Source organism: Lipotes vexillifer, unplaced genomic scaffold (genome assembly GCF_000442215.2).
Source record: "Lipotes vexillifer unplaced genomic scaffold, Lipotes_vexillifer_v1.1 scaffold385, whole genome shotgun sequence".
NCBI lineage: Eukaryota > Metazoa > Chordata > Mammalia > Artiodactyla > Lipotidae > Lipotes > Lipotes vexillifer.
This window is the reverse complement of record NW_006792323.1, coordinates 1,381,024-1,385,663: the sequence shown is the minus strand read 5'-3', so window position 1 is coordinate 1,385,663 and position 4,640 is coordinate 1,381,024.

Here is a 4,640-nt window from a genome sequence, read left to right as displayed (position 1 = left end):
TTTGCGGTACGCGGGCCTCTCACTGCTGTGGCCTCTCCCGTTGCGGAGCACAGGCTCTGGACGCGCAGGCCCCGCGGCCATGGCTCACGGGCCCAGCCGTTCCGCGGCATGTGAGATCTTCCCGGACCGGGGCACGAACCCACGTCTCCTGCATCGGCAGGCGGACTCTAAACCACTGCGCCACTAGGGAAGCCCCTAGGTATATTTTTAAAAGTAAAAATATACTTAGAAAATATTTGGAGCAACTAGTCTCAAAAAGCAGAGTTAATAATCTTATTATGATATTTACTATAGAAATGCTGAAACCCAAAAGGCTACATTGATGGTAGCTTTCTTCCCTAACTTGAGCATATACTTCTAAAGAAATACTGATATAACAGAGTAAATCACATTGAAAACATTTAATAGTCATTATCTGGAAAACCATTTATTAAGTTTACTGAATTTTTCTTATTCTTTGCCTAGCAACTTTGTATATATCTATGATCCATAAAAGCTAACACAAATAAGAGGAAGGGAGAGGTAAAATTGCAGACACTGAATCTTGAATTCAAATATTAACTTCTTTAAATGCTCACTGGGTTAAAGATAGCACCTCTCCCCTCACCTCCCAACTGCACCTCAGTGTTGGAACAAGACATGATTTAAGTGGAAACTCTGTTGAAACTTTGCCATGTATCTAGAAGTTTTTGTTTTGTTTTGTTTCTGTTTTTGTTTTTGTTTTTTGGTGGTACGCGGGCCTCTCACTGTCATGGCCTCTCCCATTGCGGAGCACAGGCTCCGGACGCGCAGGCTCATCAGCCATGGCTCATGGGCCCAGCCGCTCTGCGGCATGTGGGATCTTCCCGGACCGGGGCACGAACCCGTGTCCCCTGCATCGGCAGGTGGACTCTCAACCACTGTGCCACCAGGGAAGCCCAAATCAATCATTTATTGATTAAAATACCTGCTGTGTTTAAGCTCAATGAAAGGTGTGACACATCAGGTAAACTGTTTATTAAATAGCAAAGGGATGCATATAAATTGCTTTTTTACTGAAAAGCTTAGCTCAAAACTATACTGCACAAGGTGTAAACTCAAGGCAGAGACTACATCCTTATAACTTTCTTGAATTCTTAGGTCCTGAGTACCTAATACATAGCAGACATTTAATATTTTTTTGATTGCTGTAATAGGGAGACATAAGATCTAAGAATAAAAATTCTAAAGTTAGGATAAATTCCCATGGAAGCTATTCAGAAAGCTTGATTAAATAAAGGCCTTTATTTTGGCAGTTAATGGAATTGACTGATTTCTACAATTTTTCAATTTGGCTGGTGCCTGCCATGGGGTGGAAATTAAGTCTTTAAATGTAATAAACGCATGAATAAAGTAATATTACAAACGAGACAAACCTTGACATAGAAGATTTTTTTAAATTGGAGTATAGTTGATTTACAATGTTGTGTTAATTACTGCTGTACAGTGAAGTGATTGTTATACATATAGATTCATGTTTTTTTTCATTCCCATTATGGTTTATCGCAGGATACTGAATACAGTTCTCTGTGCTGTACAGTGGGACCTTGTTGTCTATGCATTCTATATATACAAGCTTACATCTGCTAACCCCAACCTCCTCCCCCTTGGCAACCACCAGTCTGTTCTCTATGTCCATGAGTCTGCTTCCGTTTTGTAGATAGGTTCATTTGTGTCATATTTTAGCTTCCACATATAAGTGATATTATATGGTATTTGTCTTTCTTTTTCTGACTTCACTTAGTATGATAATCTCTAATTGCATCCATGTTGCTGCAAATGTCATTATTCCATTCTTTTTTTATGGCTGAGTAATATTCCACTGTATATATGTAGCACATCGTTTTTTATTTTTTAATTCATTTTTGGCTGCATTGGATCTTTTGTTGCTGCACGTGGGCTTTCTCTAGTTGCTGCGAGCGTAGGCTACTCTTTGTTGTGGTGTGCGGGCTTCTCATTGCAGTGACTTGTTGCGGAGCATGGGCTCTAGGCACACAGGCTTCAGTTGTGGCACGTGGGCTCAGTAGTTGTGGCTCGTGGGCTCTAGAGCACAGGCTCAGAAGTTGTGGTGCACTGGCTTAGTAGCTCCACTGCATGTGGGATCTTCCTGGACCAGGGATCGAGCCTGTGTCCCCTGCATTGGCAGGCGGATTCTCAACCACTGCGCCACCAGGGAAGTCCCTGTACCACATCTTCTTTATCTGTTCATCTGTTGATGGACATCTAGGTTGTTTCCATGTCTTGGCTCTTGTAAATGGTGCTGCTATGAACACAGGGGTACATTTATTTTTTGAATTAGTTTTGTCTGGCTACATGCTCAGGTGTGGGATTGCTGGATCATATGGTAATTCTATTTTTAGTTTTCTGAGGAACCTCCATACTGTTTTCCATAGTGGCTGTACCAACTTACATTCCCACCAACAGTGTAGAAGGGCTCCCTTTGTTCCACATCCTCTCCAGCATTTATCTGTACCGTTTTTAATGATGGCCATTCTAACCGGTGTGAGGTGGTACCTCATTGTAGTTCTGATTTGTATTTCTCTAATAATTAGCAGTGTTGAGCATCTTTTCATGTGCTTATTGGTCATTTGTATTTCTTCTTTGGAGAAGTGTCTATCTAGGTCTTCTGCCCATTTTTCGATTGCGTTATTTATTTTTGTCGTTGTTGAGTTGTATGAGCTGTTTGTATATTTTGGAAATTAAGCCCTTGTTCACATCTTTTGCAAATGTTTTCTTCCATTCTGTAGGTTGTCTTTTCATTTTTGTTTGTTTTTGCTGTGCAAAAGTCTAAGTTTGATTCGGCCTCATTTGTTTATTTTCATTGGTATTTCTATTGCCTTGGGAGACTGACCTAAGAAAACATTGGTACGATTCATGTCAGAGAATGTTTTGCCTATGAGCTCTCATAGAAGCTTTTTAATATGGCAATTATTGCAATAATTACTCTGTAAATGGAAGTTATTTGACAAAACCCCAGAAGGGAAAGCTACACTGAAGTTCAACACAATCACTTTTATCATAAATATATGCTGCAGGAAGTGAAACAGGTCAGTGTGTCTTCAGGAGCTGAGATGCTTGTGATCTACGTACATTTTCCCCTTCATGGCAAACCTCTGCTTTAAACTGTTGATTTGCATTTATATTCAACAGCTCCTTTATTTGTGATTCTTTTAGGTAAGTCAGTATTTTCATAAGAATAAATCAAGTTACGTTTACTAGAGGGTCTTCATGCTTAGAAGGCTAAAGACCTCAGTGCCTCATGTACAAGGCAAGTGAAAAGATGAACATGAATTTCCATTAGTTAACCCATCTGACTTTTGAATATATGGTTTTATTCATTTGAAAATTTGAGACTGAAGAGCTTTGAAAACTGAAGTTTAAAAAAAAGGAGATGGCTATATATTTTATAGCTTGGCTTCTATTTAACACATATATCTTTATTAAAAAACAACCCCTCAGAGCCCTTAAAATTATTTACCCCTTTTCAAACTTGTAGAATATATGTGTACTTTGAAGATGTAAAGACAGAGTAAGTACACGAGCAAAAATCCTCAATTTAAGGAGGAGCAAACAGAGGTCCGTGAAGTTAAATAACAAGGCAGGAGTACTTAGCTGATCAGGTTCAGAGCCTAGATTAGACCCTGGTCTGTCTGATTTACAAGCTGGCACCTCAAGTTCAAGGTAAAGAAAGGCTTCACTGTTCTGAACTAAGGTCCCAAATATGCCAAAATTATATGGCCGCTAGAGAGCTAATTAAGAAAAACTATGTCTAAATTATTTCCATGTTTCAGAGTTCTCCTCTTTGGATTCAGAAGTCAGTTGAAAGCTGTGACCCGAGACATTTTTGTTTTCCCTTGAGAGGAAATGCACAGTTGGAAGTTCACAAAAACACCTTTCCAAGAGGCAGCGATAAGGTTTTCAGCTTTTTAAAAAGCTCTCTTGTCCCAACGATTTGGTGGCACTTCAATGCCCTCAAGTACGCATGTTGGTGATAACTCCCTTTTAGCCTGTCTCACAAGCCAGGCTATCAGTGACTTGAAATCAGGGGCCCCGGTTTTATTTTGAGCCCACGGCAGAGCCTGGTACAGGGTGGCGGAGTGTGGCATGGATTTCCATCCAAAAGCAGGACAAAGCCAAGCCATCTTCCTCTGCCAGACCGTGCTGCGGCTGTGTGGGTAATTTTCTTCCTTAGAAAGCTTTCATGTGAATGACTTGATTCCTTGGTGCGTGCACTGGGACATTAAAGAATTAAACGTACTCTTAGAGACAGAAGGCACAGTTCTGGACAGAAGAGAATGGAACGTGACAGTGACATGTCCTCATTGTTCAGAAAAGAGAGGTCAACAAAGAGTAGACTCGGAACCCTCGGCCCACCGGGCATTCTTTCCCGGGAACGTTCTCTGTGCTTCCCGTATCGTTTAAGTTCTTTAAAAGCAGTTTTCTTGAAACACAGCGGGTCTCTTTCGCGGTGAGGGGAATAGAGGGCGGGAGGAGATGGAGGAGGGGAGGTCTGAGCAGAGGATTCTTCCACAGCAGCGTCCACTCGGGGCCTCGGGAGGCCTGGGTCACGGGGTCCTCCTTGCACCAGTGATCTGCAACGTCCCGCCTGCGGTTTACAACCG